The following is a 19607-nucleotide window of genomic DNA, read 5'->3' as shown; positions in this document are numbered from 1 at the left end:
GTGGGATTGAGTGTACCCCCAGCAAGTTTGCAGATGACAAAGGAAGAGATGTTATACAGAGGGACCTTGAAAAGCTTGAGGAGTGGGACCAGTTGCACTTCATGAGTTCAGCAAGGTCAAGTGCAAGGTCCTGCACCTGGTTCAGGACAACAACCAGTATCAATACAGGATGAACAGATTGATAATAGCCGTGCAGAAAGAGTTTGGGTGCAGTGGTAGATGAAAAATTCAACTTCAGCTGTCAGTGTGTGCTTACAGATGAGAAAACCAACTGTATCCTGGGCTGTAAAAAAAAGAACCAGCAGTGCCAGCATGTTGACGGTGGTGATTCTTTCCCTTTATTATACTCTATTCTTATAAGACCCTCATCTGGAGAACTCCTATGAGAAAGCCATGGACCTATTACAGCAGGTCTGGAGGAAGGCCAGAAAAAATTATCAGAAGGCTGGAACATATCTAATATGAAAAACAAACTGAAAGAGTTTGGGCTGTTCAACATGGAGAAGGCTCCAGGGAGATCTGATTGTGGGTTTTCAATACTGAAAGGGAGTTTACAAGAATGACAAAGGCTTTTTAATAGGGCCTGTAGTGAGAGGACAAAGGCAAACACTGTTAAACTGAGATTCAAGTTTTATATGAGGAAAAAATATTTTTAACGTGAGGCTGGTGAGATCCTGGAACATTTCCCAGAGAAGCTGTGGCAAGGGAAGTGTTCAAGGCAGACTGGATGGTGCCCTGAGCTGTCTGGTCAGGGAAGATGTCCCTGCCCACGGCTGGGGTATTCAAACTAAATAATCTTTAAAGTTCCTTCCTGCCCAAGCTATTCTGTGATGCTACCTATGATCCATACTTATTTCTTGTGTGTCAACTGTTGCACTAAAGCACACAGGAAAAGAGAATGACTTCATGCTGTGATTTGTCCCATTAAGTCTTTCTACAGCTTTTAAGTGTGTAACACATGTCAGAAGGAAAAGGAGTCTGAGGTCTTAATAGTGTCGTAATCTTAGTGCCAAGCACTTTTTAAGGTGTGCTTCCTCAGATGGAAAAATAAAGCTTGCTTAGCAATCATTGTAAGGAGAAAACCACCAAAAAATTAAAAAAAAAAAGACAGCGATGGACAAATGAAGGTAATTACTTTCAGACTTAAAAGATATTCTAGGTCAAACATATTTGGAAAGATAATCCAGGGATTAGTTCAGTTTATGAATACCTGTGCCTCAGTGATTGACATTTCAAAGGATATCTTTTTCAAGCTTATTAGGAAATAAAAAGTAATAACCAATTTCCTATGATGCGTGTGTAACAATCCTTATATATTGTGGAAAACAGCTACAAGAAGTGTTAAAAAATCCAAAAAACAAAAACCAAAATGAAAACTGGAATAAACTGAAAATATAACAGTATAATGCAATATGAAGGACTTATCTGTCAAGTAGTGTTCAGTGTACTGTCACTTACATAACCACATTTCCCTTGATATTTTATATGGCAATAAGAAAAAGCTCCAAAATCTGTACAAGCAGAGCATGCATCACAATACTGTATCTAAGTGATCTCTTCTTAACTTTATTAATCTCAGACACATGAAGCTGAAAATTTGCAACTTACTATTAGACCAGGATAATGAAAATCAATAATTTTCATCCCCTGCTTATTTATGGGTCACCCATGTGAAAAAGCCTACACATCATTTTAATCTTAACCAAAAAAAAATAAATTAAATACTACAATTAATAGTTCTAATAACACCCTAAGATTGATGCTGAAGTGTATCTGTGACTTTTGTAAAAAATTCAAGTGGGATTAATTTTTCCTGACTTTAAATAGCCACAACATAGATGGGTCCATGTCTGAGACAGAAATCTAGTATTTTTAGTTAGAGAAGAAAAATAAGAGGTTTATGTGAGCTCTTGCAAATGCTAGAAATTACTTGTGCTCTGAAAGTGACTGTTTCATTCTTTTGATTATAAGGAGAGTGAAAGCACCCTGCTCACATGGAGGATGAATACAGAAAAAACTTGAAGTAGAAATGCATTTCTTAAATTTGTCTTCATTACTGAAGAAAGCATTGAATTATTTGCTTAATACAGAAGATAAAAAGGAAGATATGTCTAATGCTCTAAACCTTCCTAAGTGTGCTTACCATTACAAACAACAGTGCCAGTGAAACCCTGAATATCTTACACAGCCGAGTGCAAAAAATATTCGTAAAAACTGGAAAGTTACACATCAAAGGAACTTTACATTGTTTAAATCCCCTATCATGCGAGTGAAAAAAACTGAAAATCACTGTCTTTCTGTAAAAAAAAATATAATGTGACATAAAATTAAGCTATTATAGTAAGGATTTGGAGAAGACCAGAAGTATATCTCTTTTATAAACCTCTTAATAAGTATGCACGATGGAGTAAAAGGCAGAAAAAATATGTTCTATTTCATGTAGGTTACTCTGAAAATGAATGATATTCTATGCATATTTATAATACTTAATTATTGCAGTGAAAAAACTGTGTGTGCATGTGTATATATATATATTCAAATTACATAGACAAATAAATGTCTTGTCTGTAAGCACAGGAGTATACTGAAAAATATCTATGCTGACATTCTTCATAAAATTCATGTCTAATTGAAGAAAAACATTCCATTCCAGTGGTATAATAGAAACAAAAACACAGTTTTCAAACTTAGTCGAACAAACTGTTTAATATTTCAACCAATATTTATGAGAAAAATCAGGTTTGTTAATATAGAGAATTTGTAGGTTTATATATTGACCTATGAGAGAGACAAAACAAAAAAGCAGCAAAGTTAGAGATATACTCTAATTAAAATATCTTTTTTTCCCAAACAAATGAAATAAAAAGTCATTGTGAAAATTAGTTTAGTTCTAATGTATCATATAAAAGTCGTTGGTGGTTTTCTTTATTTTTTTCCTTTCTCCACTTGATTGTCCCTTTTACTTCTGCCTCAACAGGAAAATATGTCACTTGATCATGCTAACAGGATCAGCAAGCTGAGTTTTCTCCAGTGAAATAAAAATGAAACATCTGGTTCCCAAACAGCATTTTCTTCAAATGTCTGAAGACACCAAGCACTTTTGAGACTTCAGCAAAACTCACAAACATATCAAGAAGACAGGACAGATGGAAAGGAGTAACATTTACCAGACATTGCTCCTCTGCTAGTGTTCTATAGATTGAACAAAACATATTTTGGCCTTCTTCAGCCTAAGGCATCAGACATAACTTATCTCTCTCTGACAGAAGGCAGTTTCAGAAAAAAACAGAGCTCAGATAACCAAAGAGGATTATTGGACAAGTTTGACTAGAAAGAGAAAAGAATCAACATAGTTGACCTCTGAGAATAAGTAGCGTAGTTTTCAAGTCAAAACAAAATAGTGTGCAAAATATTAGATTATTTCACTGCAGCAAAAGGATCCCCTTTGTTCTGACATCTGGACTTGGAAGAGCTGAGCTCTTTATGATTCCTGACCTACTGCATTACCATAGCTCATGAGCATAAACAACCATCAGTCTGGAAAATACTCAGTGGGAGATGGAAAAAAGTTAAATGGAGGCCTCTAGAGCTTCAAAACTCTCACCAGAATGTGCAACAGCACTTAGTGAGGGTTTGACTGCTCAAGTTTCTGCAAATTTTTGATTAACACCAGTATCTGAAAGTTCTAATGTCTTTGATTATTTGATTACACACTAATTTCCATGTGTCACTTATAAACATTTCTATCAACACTTTTTATTTTTTTTTCCTTTGGTTGGATTATTTTCTTATAGACTTTAGTAATAGTGATAATTTGCTTTCTTAGGCATTAGATAAAATATTTCCCATCACTGGCTGTTTTTATAGTCTTTGTAATGGAGGCAAAACATCTTCCTTGTTATGAACTCAGCTTTCAAAGATATTTTTATTATACATTTTTCCTGAATATAGTTTATATAGGCCTATGTTTGGACTAAACTTTAGCAGTGTATTTTACCTATTTCCTCTCCATCATTTGCTATTTTTATTTCACTGCTCCTGCAAAAAATTGTGACAAAGACCAGTTTGTACACCTGTGTAAAATGATAGAAAAAAAATAATTAAACAAGGCTCCTGATTTTATTCAGAATAATAAACCATTTGTCTTTTGATGCAATGATCATCATTCTGATAGGAATTTCTGTGGGGCTTCCTCCTTTTTCACAGTTTTTCTTCCTTTTTTATTGTTCATGCCCCATTTTAGGCTAGAAATAGGTTATTGTCTTATCCAGTGCTATGTATCAAAAATATTCTGCCTAAACTAGGAGATAAAAGAAGCCAGAGGGCATTTGAAAGACCTTCAGATCAGTAAGATGGCGTGGCTCCTGTCTGAACATCTACAATGCATGGCAGCATCTCAGCTGTCAAGCACAAATGAAACCATATGTGGCACTGCTAGTTTTCCATGGACCATAATGGTACTAGTGTCCACGCTAATAATTTGATTAAATAAACAACCATGTGCCAGTGATTAGACTGTGATCTGGCCTTTTTAATTCACAGATGCAACTGAAATGTACCACCATATGTGCTGTTCTGTGAACCCTGTGTGTCTTGCTCTCTTAATACTTTTAATTCACTGAAGCCCTAGAATGGTTAATGCACATGTTTAGGGTGCTCAAACTAACCCTCAACCACCAGGATTTTCTCAAGGACTAATTTTCTAACTAGCTATTTAGTATCTCAAATTTATATAAGACCTTTTCAATTTTCACTTTTTTTCCCCTTTAGACTTTAAGACTTCATAATTTATTATTTTTCATTTCTTAGATTTAAATCCTCTCTTTTGTTTTTTTCTCATTCCTTGTGTAGTATGGATTTATATTTCAATTCTTCTTCCAGAATTAGCAGAACTATCAAAAACATGAACTTATTTACCAGTGAATGGATGCTTTTCAGAAATCAAGTTACCTCCCAGCTGTCTTCCTTCCCATTGGCACCCACTCCTTACTTAGAGAAATGTTTTTTCATATATTTCAGATTGCCCCTGATTTATCTAAAGAATTGAAATTTGTTGAGTTGCTAAACTTCTCCCTCAAATTTCCTTGAACCTCATGTTTATATGTTGAAGGTTCTGGTTGTTTGTCTGCTTTGTGGTGTTTTTTGGTTGGTTGGTTGTTTTATTTGTTTGTTTCATTCTGTCTTTTCACTCTATCTTTTTTGTTTGTGCTTTGGTACTTGATTTACCAATAACACTTCTGAAAGCTGCCAGGTCTGCCTTCATTCAGTGTCTGATACCCAGCTAGTAGCAAGGACTAGTACAAAGAGTTCAAATAAAACCTTAAGGTGGAAGAGGATTTAAAACACCTGTGAGAACATACTTTAATGCAATGTGAAAGAAAATAATACCATTTTATATATGAAAATGTAAAGAGAAGGAAATTGAGCCAGAATTTAAAAAAAACAAAACAAACTACTGTGTACAACATAGTTACTGGCTCAAGATGAAGATATTTGTTCAAAACAAGAACAAGAGTCAGGTTGCATTGAAGATTAGTGTTATGATGTAATTTGCTGAAAGAAAAGGTGTCCTTCCTATGTTTTTTTTTAATCCGAGGAGTGAAGGAGGAAGAGGAATGAGACAAATATCTACTTTGGGGATTTTGTACCTGCTTATTTTTTGTTTACTCCAGACAATGGTACTTCTCCTACTGTCTATATAATGATACCCCATAAACTGGACTAGAAGATACCATCTACATACAGATTGCATTCCTGAGTCTTGTAGTATATTATGGTATGATATTAGATCTTGTATATATTTTTTTTTCAGCTGTAACTGACCATTAGCTTAGCTTGATAGGATTTTTCATATAGTCAGGTTAACTTCAAATAGCTTATTTATAAAACAGTGACCACATTATCAAAGGAGCTTTAATTCTGTGCCAAAAACATTATCACTGAACTCTTGCCTTCCCACCATATCTGAACCTGTTTCAAGTTCAAGATAAGAAAATTCTGTATCTATTTTTTTTGTTATAGCTATGTCTCCATTCTTTGCTGGTTTATTTGTTTTCTTAAGGTGGAAGTTTTATGTCTTTTGGTTCTGTAAGGCCATAGCAAAACACTTTGTTCCACTGGGATGAGATTGTCCTCTCGAGACTTGCACTCACTTTTAGCCTGCAGAGCTATGAGATACTGGACTGTAAAGCTGTGACATTTTTATGAATAGAAACACTATTTTAGGTCCTTTAAAGATATTTCTGTGGCTCCCTCTGGGCACTACACAGTCAAACTGAGATTCAAAAATAGATCAAATTAAATTTTTAAAGACTGATACGTTTGCAATTTCTTTGCTTATACTGAGAAAACAATGTCAGGCTGTAAATATGTGTGGGAAATGGGCATCCCAGCTGTACCAAAATAAAAAGAGAAATAAAGAATTTTTTTTAAAAAGTACTTGCTCTAAAATCTATCCTGAATTTCAGGGTAAATATAGTTCTTAAATTAATTTATATTGGAGTAAATATATATAAACATTTTCTTCTTCCTTTACAATGCAGGTTAAAGCCTCCCTGCTAATCTTTTCTCCAAATTAAAAAAAAAAAATCCATTTGAGAAAAGAACCAAAAAATATCCTAAAGGAGGCTATTCTTGAAATACTATGGTGTTAGAGTGACCCTGTCTGGACAACAGGTGCCCACCAAAGCCACTCTATCACTCCCCTCTTCAACTGGACTGTGGAGAGAAGATAGCAAAAGGCTTGGGAGTCAAGATAGAACAGGGAGAGATCAATCACCAGTTACTCTCACAGGCAAAACAGATTCAATTTAAGGAAATTAGTTAAACTGATCACCAATCAAAATCAGACTAGATAAGGAGAAAAGTGTTAAAACTTTCCTTCTTCTCCTGCTTTTTTCCTGGGTTTAACTTGACTTATGATTTTCTCCACCTCATCCCCTGTCCAGAAGTGAAAGGAGATTGGAAATGAGGGTTTTAATCAGTTTGTCCATTACATATTTCTTCTCCTTTCTCCTCAGGGGGAGGACTCCTCACATTCTTTCTCTGCTCCACTCTGGGAACCCTACCATGACAGACAATCCACCAAAAACTTCTCCACTATAAGTCCTTCTCTAGGGCTGCTGTTCTTCATGAACTGCTCCAGAGTGTATCTTTTCCTAATTCCTCAGTATAACTTTCCCCTACTGTTTGGTTTAAATTTGAATAATGTAGCTATAACACTAATTTACTTCCATGTTAAGAATTGTACAGGCTAATTAGATTACATGTATTGATAGTGTAACATTTGAAACACACAAAGTTTTCTCTTCTCTTCTCTTCTCTTCTCTTCTCTTCTCTTCTCTTCTCTTCTCTTCTCTTCTCTTCTCTTCTCTTCTCTTCTCTTCTCTTCTCTTCTCTTCTCTTCTCTTCTCTTCTCTTCTCTTCTCTTCTCTTCTCTTCTCTTCTCTTCTCTTCTCTTCTCTTCTCTTCTCTTCTCTTCTCTTCTCTTTCTCTTCTCTTTCTCTTCTCTTTCTCTTCTCTTTCTCTTCTCTTCTCTTTCTCTTCTCTTCTCTTCTCTTCTCTTCTCTTCTCTTCTCTTCTCTTCTCTTCTCTTCTCTTCTCTTCTCTTCTCTTCTCTTCTCTTCTCTTCTCTTCTCTTCTCTTCTCTTCTCTTCTCTTCTCTTCTCTTCTCTTCTCTTCTCTTCTCTTCTCTTCTCTTCTCTTCTCTTCTCTTCTCTTCTCTTTCCCTTCCCTTCCCTTCCCTTCCCTTCCCTTCCCTTCCCTTCCCTTCCCTTCCCTTCCCTTCCCTTCCCTTCCCTTCCCTTCCCTTCCCTTCCCTTCCCTTCCCTTCCCTTCCCTTCCCTTCCCTTCCCTTCCCTTCCCTTCCCTTCCCTTCCCTTCCCTTCCCTTCCCTTCCCTTCCCTTCCCTTCCCTTCCCTTCCCTTCCCTTCCCTTCCCTTCCCTTCCCTTCCCTTCCCTTCCCTTCCCTTCCCTTCCCTTCCCTTCCCTTCCCTTCCCTTCCCTTCCCTTCCCTTCCCTTCCCTTCCCTTCCCTTCCCTTCCCTTCCCTTCCCTTCCCTTCCCTTCCCTTCCCTTCCCTTCCCTTCCCTTCCCTTCCCTTCCCTTCCCTTCCCTTCCCTTCCCTTCCCTTCCCTTCCCATTTATTTAGTAGAGAGAGAAATTATATAGAGAAACAAGATCTGCTCATAATGTCTACACTAACTTCTGCTTCTATTTATCTTTATGAAAGAAATCTAATATTTAAAATTTCATCACTAACCTTGTATATATCCATACTGTGCTCATACCATGCTTTTATTCCTGCCCTGTATCATAACTCCAGTCAGCTTTCTTGTTTCCTATTACATTCATACATTTACTTGCTTCTGGTTAGACATTTTTTTAGTCTAATTATGACATCTGATTTTTAACATTCCTTATTGTGAACTATTTGCAAGAATTTGCTGTTACACCTATGAGTGAAAAAAAAAAAAAAACCAACAAAATTTCAAAAACCTGTCACTCATATTTACTAATATAGGTAGAAAAGCTACACTCAGTTTGGTCTCTAATGATGGACATGTTTATGCAGAATATGTTAAATAAAAAAATACTACTTATGATACAGGATGAGCCACCAATGTTATCTGCATTTCATGTAAGCAAATATAAACTAAATGTTATGTAATAGGTTCTAAGTTTGGAGTTGATAGCTGCTAAGAACTGTATTAGAATTCTTTCTGAATTCTGAAGCTATAACAGTGTTACACAGCTGGAACTGGAACAATAGTCTAAACAACAACAAAAAAATAACAAAGAAAATTATTTTAATTTCTATATGTTACAGAATGTGCTGGATGAAAAGCAATCATATAATTTCTTTTTCTTCTTTTTTTTTTCCCCCTTAATGTATCTCTTAGTGCTTCTAACAGCAGATACACATATAAAAAGACAAATATAAAATCCATTACATTCCATGGTATTTCCAATTTTTTTCTGTGTTGTTATTCTCATACAGTCCATAAAGGTTTATTTTGTAACACTGTTCCCCTCAGAGGAAAGGGAAGTAAAAGCAATCAGTTAAAGAGACTTTAAATTCTTAGCAGCTCTTACAAAATAGGCTAGTAAGTTACCATTAAAAACAGCAAAAATAAAAAAACAATCCATTTTTAGGTTCATAAAATCTAAATCTGAATTTCTTTCCCTTCATGCAGGATTATGTTATTTCCCTCTTGGATTTAAAACCAATTGAAATCAATGGGAAACTTGATAAGGTTTGGCTCAGGTCCTCTTTATGAATATTACTTTATGACATTTGCACAAAAGCTAATAAAAACAAGTTCTGAATTAGTTTTCCAAAAGGCTCCACAATTTCATCATCTGATCCATGAGAAATCAATGGTTAAATAAGCAGACAACAATTATACTATCTGCTTTTGAGCCCAGACCACATCTACCTACACAGTGAGCCAGACGTGGGTTGTGCAAACAAATGTAGGTCAAAAAAATTCAGAATATCTAAGTCAATTCTACCAGCTGAGGAGCTGGCTCAGTAACTTGTACTAGTGTTGAAGTGCAAGAGGGGCTATACATGTATTCACTTAAAATATTTTTGGCTTCTGCCTGAACTGTTCTTACCCTACATAATAGCAGAATATCCATTATTAGTGATTTTGTTTATTGGTAAAGATACATGTTGTCTTTTACAATAAGTGTAGTTTTGAAGAGTGCATTGTATTGGTAATTCACTTACCATTTGATGTATTAGCCTACTGCTACCTGACAGCAATGGGAACTGCTACATCCCAATTGATATGTTTCTTCCAATCTCATTTCAGACCTTTGAAGCTGGAAACACTCTCAAATGCTTGTAATGTTAACAGCTGTTGATATTTTCTTTTCTCTCATCTTAAAGGCCATAACACACTCAGGAGCAGGGCTGGAAGTTCACTGATGTTGCTACTCACTTCCCAGGAAAATGTACAGCATGGGCTGACCTCCATCAGAGTCACTCTGTTCTTAAGCTTCTACCCTTGTGAGATAAGGATTGGTCTTGCAAGTACCAGCAAGATGCACTCTCATGTGACATGCATTTTTGACGTTTCCCTCCTCAGGCAGTCCTTTTTTTTTTCAGTCTTTCACTTTAATTCAAGGTGTCTTTTCAAGAGCCAGAAAAGCTGGTTGACACTTCTGTTTACACCTTTCTCTATTTTTGGAACTTAACCACATTATGTGGTTTTAAAATGCATATTTAAACTAGTCTGCATCAAAGACTGTAATATCTTCAGAAGGTGAAAAAACTTCCCAGAAATGGTTCTTCTTTCTTTGAATTATTTACAGACACATTGTCATCGCTACTTTCACTCCTTAGCCTTCAATCATATAAAATTGTCTTAGAATCAATTTATAAGAGAGTTGGGCAGAAAGACTCTACAGTGAAATCTCATGTACTCCTTGAAAACTTATTTTGTAGAGCATGCAGAGTCTACATAAGGATTAATTGGACATTTGCAAAAAAGGGCCAGGCCAAAATTTCATGCAATGAAAGCATTCTCAGCTACTGTATGGCAATTGGTACTCAGCCACTGTAGCTTCTCTGCTGCAGTGACAGAAATGTTTATTGCTCAGGTGCCATTAGTGGGCTGATGTGCAGAGACTTCTCTCTCTGCAGATTCCTCTTCATGCAAGGCTATCACGGTACAGACAGATGAGGAAAGGCACCTCTCACATATGGCTTTTCTCATTGCACATTTGCATTTTTTAGTAATGTAACTTCTTTTCTGAACAAGCTAAAATAAATTCTATGAACTTTCCCCATAAGCATTTAAATATTTTTAATATTACTTACACTGTGAGTTGTTTTTTGCTTGGCCTGTACACAGATGCAGATTTATCTCCAATGGCACTATTCTGTGCAGTACATATCATCATGAATCCTTTACTTAGATCATAAATGTCACCATGTTCTCCATTCAGACCAAACCAGAATCTTGTTGGACACTGGGGTGTGTTCATATCAGGGAAGAAGTCTTCTTCCATTCAGGACTCTCCAGGGAAAAAGATTAAACAATTCCCCAAATACAAAAGGCAAACATTAATTAACATTGTGATCTGAAAATATATGAAACAGATGCTTTTCCTGCACAAAGAAAGCCAGATTCCTTGGAATTAAAACCAGTCAAGTAGTACTAGTGAATCTAACGCCTTTAAAGTATTAAATGCTATTATGCACAAGCTAGTTCAAAAACTTGTGATGTCTTCTGTTCGCTGGCATTCAAAATTTATTAGATGAGCAACTGTTCTGTGGCTTTCTCATAAACTGTTTATAAATTGATTACTTGGACTTTACACAGTATTATTTGAACTTCATGATAGATCATTGAAATTTCTGCTTTATAACATAAACCAAGTAATGAACAGCAAACAGCTTATGGAAAATGAAAATATGAAACTAGAACAAGCTAATAAGTTAAATATTTAGAATTTTAAAGAATCTGATTATCATCTGAATATTCATGACTGCTCTGTTCCAGCAAATACTTACTTGCATGCATATTAATAGATATAATTGCTTTTATTACTTGATAAATTTAACTTTAATGGCTAGATTACAATATCTTTCTTTATCTCCTATATCATCTGATCTCGCATTTTTTCAGTTGCACTTGCACTACCTTCTATAGTCACATGTAAAACTGTATGTATCAATATTTCTCTTCTGCCATATTTCCTTTCTAACCTTCCTTTGCTTAAGGAGATGCTTTTTTTCTTCTTCTCTGCAGTCTTAAAGACATAGACATCTTCCTTTCAATTTTTTGCTTTCCAAGGATTGAAATTCCCAGTTTCTTTGTTCAGACTGAGTATAGAAGGAAACTGCTTTTAGCTTACCCAGCAATTTTCTCTTCAATAAGATGACTGTTTAGATGTTGACCTTAATATCTTTGTTTTATGGATGTCATTTCTTCTTAAACAAAGAGCTGTTGGTTAAAGAAAGAAGAAATATTAGGTAATGTCATGTAGTGAAACCTTTAAAATACATGAGTGTATATATATCACATGTTAATTTGAACAAGTGATAGCAAAAAGATTAATAAGCTCCATCCCTATAGGAGCCCAAGACATGAATTTTTAAGCTAATAGCTTTCAGACAGGACAAGAACCTTTTTTCTATTGCAAAAATAATGAATGTTGTAAACTTCAGGAAAGGGTATGGCTGTGACTTCCTATGTACAGGCCTAAGAGCGTCCAAATAAAATACACAGGATTGTTTCTTCCTGTGGCTAGCTAATATTTTGGTTCACAAGAAGACAAAAGTAAACTTTTCTATGTTTCCTTCTTTTTGGGCAGACCCATCCTATTTTTCAGTATGAAAAGACTTCTTAATTCCTGGCGGTAAATAATTTGGTCAATTGTTTCAGAATTGTCTATCTACTTCAATATGTCATAAGGAAAGACTAAAATGCAAACTATAACATAGTGGACTCTTATTATCAACAACATTGAAGGATTGCTGAAACAGGATCAGTCCCGTTTTGTGATCAGATAATGTACAAGTACAGATGATAGTAAAAGGTCATAAAATCTTAGAAAATTTGGGCACTTAGAAAGAAAGTTAGATTGGAAAGCCCTGGGAAAAGTAGGCCTTGGGAAATGTTAGGCCTTGTGCTTGCTAAAGATCAGGTCATACTGCACCAGTGTAGTCAGTATATGATAAATGATACAATTGTTAGATGTGATTAGATATAATTATTGTTTAAAGAACATGAGGAACAATGTTAGGGGGCTAGGGATCACGAGAAATCCATGCTTGGGCAAAAGCAATGTATACAATAGAACAGTGTAAGTTTAATAATTAATATGTAAGTTGTATAACAATAGAATATAAAACATGTTCAACTCAAAACAAAATCAGGTCAGATTTGGGTATGTGTACCCCTGACACCCAGAGCTCTTCAATAAAGCACCTTCATATAATCATTCATGATTATGTGTGTTCCTGAACGCTAACACAGAGTACTGTCTCCCACTTTTCTAGAAAAAAAACATCAGCTTTTGTTATGTTTTGTGAGGGTTTTTTTAAGTGTTCAGCACTTCCTGTCTGCTAAATTTTTCAATATGTTCTCGAACCAGTGGTGCTGGGATAACAGCTCTGAGGAGGTGGTCCCACGGGATGAATGCAAGTACAAGGATGCAGTATTTCTCCTTGGATTGCGAATATGTGACAGGAGTAGATTTCATTAGAAAGGACTGGTGTACTTATTTTCCATTTCAGTTACATCTGGGCAGCAAGTTAGGTGGGAAGATATGACTTTATTCAAATGCAAAGTTTAGTTTATGAACCATAATCACATCCTGGAAATAAAAGGGAAGAAAATTCTAAGTCACCTGACAAAATGGAGGAGGCTTGAAGGACAATTTCAGCATTATGGTTTCTTATCAGCCTTGCTGGGTCTTCCTAGCCTTGTGAGTTAGTTACTGAGAAAAGGACAAAAGCCCCTAGCAACGAAGTTGGTGTATTCTTTACATACATTGATGAGTAGCTCAGTTTTTCACTGTCTGAAGTATTTAACTCTGAATTGTCATTGGGATCCCAGCACAATGTCACATGAAATGAGATGACCGCCTTGCAGACCAAACAAAGTATTTGGTATTGGTAATCTGAGGGAAGCACAGAGTTCCAACAACATGAACATAAAAATGTTATGGTGTCTTTTCCCACATTTGGCTATCAGTATTGTCCATGTGATTGCAACTTCCATTTGGTGTGATGACCTAGCCAAATAAAGAGGACAAAATTTAATATACAATTTTTCAGTGATTTTTTCTTCTGTCATCTTGTGTTACCCAAATCAAGTAGAAAGCTTCATTTCATAGACCATGGCCTTTGATGACATTGAAGTTTTTAAAAAGCTAGTCTTAAACAGGTAAGGAATTAATCAGTAATGTTTATAATAACAATCTAATCTTAAAATTCAATTGTTGTTTCATTGATTTAATGAAATATTCTGAAACAATTGGTAATCTTTCACATTCTCCTGGATTAGAGGCTTGGTTTCAGTGTTTCAGGCCAATCATAAATTTTTCTGAAGAAAAAAAAGCCAAACCCAACAAAAACAAACAGACAAAATACTCTAAACTCCCATATTAAATATCTCTGGAGAAGATGGAAGAGAAAACAACATATTAAAAAAACCCCAAACTAATCCACACATTCATTTTGGAGGCATGTCTTTTTATGAAGAGATGCTCTAATCTCATTAAATGTTACTCAGTGATCCCAAGATCAAAATTCACTTAAAAAAACTGTCAAGAGGCTATTTCAAGGATTTTAGCAGGAATTCATAAGAGGGAGACAAAAGTGGTGAGGACCTAAAAATTTATTTTGCATTTAGTTCTTCTTTCTCAGAGGAATAGAGTCAGACTTGCACAGAATGAGCAATATGCTGATTAACGTAAGAAATGGCTCCTTTACCATGACCATTAATTTCTGAATAAGTGTTAGGAACTACCCCTTGCCTTAGAAGACAACTCTTCAATGTCCTGTTTTCTAAACCTAGGATACTTCTGCTCGATGGTAAAAGGATTGTTTCAGGCTATCTCAACTACAAAAGGCTTTTTAATCCAGTGTTCTGAATACACTTACACATAGATTAAGTGATTACTGAAGAAGTTATTATTCCCCTCTTGCCTACTCTTTCCTGAATGAAGCACAAACCCACGAGTTAATCTCGTAGGAACCTTAAGAGGATCTTATCATAACACTATAAGGTGCTGCTGGTTTCACTTTTCACAGGCACAGAAGCCACCATAGGTGAAATGTCTTTTTCTTCCCAGTCAGTTTATTAGCATAAATAGCTGTCAAAAAATGCCTACAGACTTCTTTGCAATGGTGAACAATACTTCACAATTTTTTATTATATGGTATGAAATGGGTATGAATTTGGTTTAATGTTTTAATTTCTATTAATCACTCAAATCTAGTTTTAAGTCTTGTTTTGATCTTCTAGTAAAACATCTTCTCTCCTCCATCCCCTTCTAGACACAGAACTGTCACTTCTATCTTTTTATTATTCTCTAGTTTTCCAAGTACATTGAGTCTCTTCAAATATTTAAAAAAGCCAGACCACAAATATTTGTCACTTTCTGAAGAAAGTATTGCATTATGGGACAGAATACATCCAGACTGTTAATCTTTGATTTTATCTGATTTAACCAAAGTAATTTAAACCTACTAGGTAGCTAAGCCCCACAGGGACAATAGTTCATGGCCCCTGATGGGACAGGAGGGAGAATTGATTGGGTAAAAATGAGAAAACTTGTGAGTTGAAGAAAAAGCAGTTCCATAGACAAAGAAAAACTGTGCACACAGACAAAGCAAAACAAAGAATTCATTCACCACTTCCCATGGGCAGGGGGGTGTTCAACCAGGTCCAGAAAGCAGGACCCCATCATGTGTAACAGTTACCTGGGATGACAGGCACCATCGTTCCTAATGTCTCCTACCTTCTTACCCCATTTTTTATACTGAATATCCTGAATATCATGTCATATGGTATGGGCCATCCCTTTGGTCATTTGAACAATTCTGACTTCATCGCATAGCCTTAATTATTAAAAGATTTAGAGTAGTCTGAAAAAAAACCAAAACAGTCACATCACATTAGTTTAATCTGAAATATTACTCTTTTCATTGGAGGTTCTGTAAGGATGAGATCCATCTAAACTAAACAAGATAGTGGATTTAGAGCAAATCATTGGGGTTTTATTTCAAACCAATAGAGAGACACAGAGAGAGAGAGAGAGAGAGAGAGAGAGAGAGAGAGAGAGAGAGAGATAACTCCAAAAGAATGATCATCAAATCTGTTCCACTTGAGATGAATCATCTTCTGGAGGTGTTAGTTTTCTCTTGACTATCAGGGAGTCTTCCTAGTTTAAATTTTACCTGTCCAAGTTTCATTAGAAAAATTCCTTGCTTTTCTCAGCTACTGTGTCTTTCCAACATTTTCCAAAGATTAATCGCTGTTGTCTTCCTTTAATAGTTTTCAATTTCTTTCTTCTTCCCACTTGCTCTGTGAAACTGTGGAAATAGTATTTAATAATTTAAATACAATCTGTTAAGTACACAAAGTGGAAAAAAGATTGGCTGGTAAGTAAAAATGCTTGCTGTCTCAACTTTTGAATGGTTACTTTAACAACATAACATTTTTTTGGTGTTTTGCTTTTTTTTGGTATTTTTTCTTTCTTTTTTAAAATTCTAGTAAGAATGGCTTTACCACAAAGGCACTATATAGATAGGTTTTGGGGGGGTTTTTGCTATAGTGTTATTATTGCTATCTCTATAGCTAGATATTTTGAAGTCTGTGCAACTTAGTAGATGTTATATTCAACAATGAAAACTGATCATCAGCTACTGCGTAATTGACATATAAATGCTATAGAACTAATCGGCATAATTTAAGTATTATTTACATTAAATTGTCTGTACTGTAAACAGTCAACCTCTATAAAAAAAATCTTCTTTATTTCTACTAAAAAAAGGAAACAAATCTTTCTTTTTAAAATAAAATAATGATAGAGATTGTGTGGGTTGAACACTTGAACTTTGTCTTTGCTCTAGTAACAGAAGAATATTGTATTAAAAAACAGTTTTTCAGTACATCACAAGACTGACTCAAAAAACAATTATAATTCTAACAAAAAGATCTATTTAATGCAGAAATAATAGCAAAAAGAATTTGTACTTCAAATGGAAATATTTTAAGCTTCTTATAAAAAATGGAAAAAAAACTTTATTGGACAAAAAGCATACCAAAAAAATAACATATACAAATTATGACAGGAAAAGAGGGGATGAGCATAACCAGAACAGAAGAAGTTTCATATGAATATGAGGAAAAACTTCTTTATTTTGAGGAGGACAGAGCAGGAACAGGGTGCCCAGAGAGATGGTGGATCTTCCTTCTCTGGAGATATCCAAAACCCACCTGCACCAGAGCACTCTGTTCTAGGCAAATCTGCTTTAGTGAGTTGCTAAATTAGGTATCTTCAAACATGCCTTCCAACACCAACAATTATGTGAATTAAAAAGAAAAAATATTTTCTGTCTAAGAATTCAGAAAATGAGAATAGAAAGGAGCAAGCGACTGAGGAGGTGCAATGACATGACTGATACTATATAAATTGCATCAGATGCTTTTTATTTTATGACAGTATGAATTGATTAGATTTGCCTGAGGGGCCTGCAGTAAGTGCTGCTTAATAACACACTCAGGGTTCCTGGATTTATATACTGAAGATAAAAAAGAGTTTGGTTAAAAGAGATTAAAAAAACCCCACAAAATCCCACACTGTAGAACTTAATTCACTTTAGTTCAGACACAATGAATTCACAGCAGGGCAAGTACAGGGAAGGCCTATGTGATTCACCTGGGGAAGGTCAGCTCCTCATGTAAGAGTGCTCTATGACAGCTCAACTTGTTTAGCTTAGATGAATGAGGTTCAGGCAGACATGCTTTCTTTCCATATCAAAATGAAAATCAGGAAATAAGACGATCTTTTTCATCAGACTGACAAGTATCTGTAAGAACACATTCAGCTTGAAAATTAGTATGAGGCTTCCCAAAGAGATGTGTGAGTTTCTGGAAGAACTAATTACTTGCAGTACCCTTATACCAGAGATATAAGCATTATCAGTGTCTCCCACAACTATCTGTTTTACTTTAAACAATTTTGGGGTAAAACAGAAATAGCCAGTGAGGAAGGGACTTAAAGACATTTCTTTCTCTGTGTCCTAGCCTTTGTGAAACAGCTTCTTGCTTCATAGCCCTAAAATGCCTGCAAAATTTAACCTTTTATAGTGAGCTCCTACATAACCAGAAAGATGAGTCCTCAAGCATTTATACCCAGATTATTAGACTTGATGTTTGGAATGACAGCTAGAGAGGTAGAAAGGAAGTTTTGAACCTACTAAAACAAAAATTAATGCTCTTCAGACCTGTACCTTGTGAGAACAATGATCCATTAAGCCCTCTTTACGTCCACTGTATGTAGTCTGAGATAACTAATGTTAATGGTCCTCTGCTAATGTTTCAGAAGGCTCTCTCTTCAAGAATCTGTCATCTTCAGCACACAATTTCTAACCTAATTTCCAAAGGACATCTTGAAGAAGCAGTGAAATTAATCTCAGCTGATTTTTCCAATTTTTTATGTTAGGCATTTATTACGAGACAACTACCTGCAAAATAAAAACATAAAAACAAATAAATAATGAAAACTAAAACAAATAATAAAACCCCAAGCAAACAAAAACAAAACAAACAAACAAACAAACAAAACACACCAAAAAACCCACAAAAAACTCCCCCAAAACCCACAGACAAACAAAAAAATAAGCCTGTCTGATCCATTCCAGGGAGCATCAGAGACCAACCCTTTGCCTTGGGGGTGATACCTACCTGGCAATCAAAGATCCTTTACTTAAATTATCAGTATGTTTTCCATATTAGCTGTAGAAACCTAGTTATCTTCTGTGCATTAGCTAATAATAATTTTTAACTTTTAAGTTATGCCTACCATTCTTGCACATAAATTGCACGCAATAACACATACTGAAACAAAGTGACTCAGTGTGGAAGGAACACATCTAGAAAATCTAACTCCAGAGAGTGCTTGTACCCTGTTTCAGGAGTGGCTAAATTGCTCTCTGGAAGTAACTTCTTCCCTTGCTGGGCTTTAGATGGAGTCATCAGCATGTTTGGGTTTATTTTCTTTTTATCTTCTAGAGGCAAGTATGGGGTAGATACTGAATGGTAAACCTTTCAGAATCAGTTGAGCCTTAGTGATGAGGGGACAACTTTGACCCTCACAGAAATTTGCAGATTAAAAAGTGATCAAATTACACAATAGATGTCGTGGGTTTAAAGCAGTAACTAACAAAAAAATCACTAGAAAACTTATTTCTTGCTGCGAGATATGGATTAGAACAAGAGCAAAACAGGCTTAAAACTTAAAAGGAATAAAGAAAGTTTATTAACAAAACTACAAGAATAAGAAAACCAGAATAAAACTTCCAGAAAACCCTTTTCTCCCCCACTACCAAACTATATCCTTGTTCACATGACAACATAGAGACAAAAAAACTTTGGTGTTTACAACAGTCCAAATTCTTGCTACAGTCTTTTCATCAGTCTTTGCAGAGAAACAGAAGTCTTCTGCTAATCTATGGAGTTTCTCACAAGAAAACTATTTCTGTTATAGCTTTCTATTTCTCTGATGCCAGCTGCCTGGAAATCTGTCATCAGTTCACTCCTCCCATTTCACATCACTCTGAGGCGTGTTATGGGTCAAATGAGTCGAGGGATGTCATTTTTAAGGATGAGTTATTCAAAGGCAAAAGTTCTCTTCATCTGTCTCTGTGAGCTTCTCTGGAAACAGAAGTTTTCTCTTTGCCTCATAACGGCCCCAAATCTTCAACTATTACTTCTCTCCCTCTGTTCCTCACTGTATCACAACTACTTCACTTTTTGCTCAAAATCCACACTTTGAACACTCCATTCCTCCAAATATACTCTGTCATGAATTAAAGGAGTTTTTTCAGAACACTATTGTCTATCTCCATAGCTTTAACAG

General features: G+C 35.5%; 1 long non-coding RNA gene across 1 annotated transcript in view; it reads left to right on the top strand.

Annotated features, from left to right (window-relative positions):
• LOC147654126 (uncharacterized) overlaps positions 1–6438 on the top strand; it is a 45820-nt gene extending 39382 nt beyond the window's left edge. Inside the window, exon 2 of the long non-coding RNA XR_015284508.1 lies at positions 2978–6438. This is a non-coding gene — a long non-coding RNA (uncharacterized LOC147654126). The remainder of the gene's footprint in view (positions 1–2977) is intronic.
• The last annotated feature ends 13169 nt before the right edge of the window (positions 6439–19607 follow it).

This window comes from Cyanistes caeruleus, chromosome 3, assembly GCF_971803275.1.
Source record: "Cyanistes caeruleus chromosome 3, bCyaCae1.hap1.1, whole genome shotgun sequence".
NCBI classification, from domain to species: Eukaryota; Metazoa; Chordata; class Aves; order Passeriformes; family Paridae; genus Cyanistes; species Cyanistes caeruleus.
This window is presented reverse-complemented; position numbering and strand designations above follow the sequence as displayed.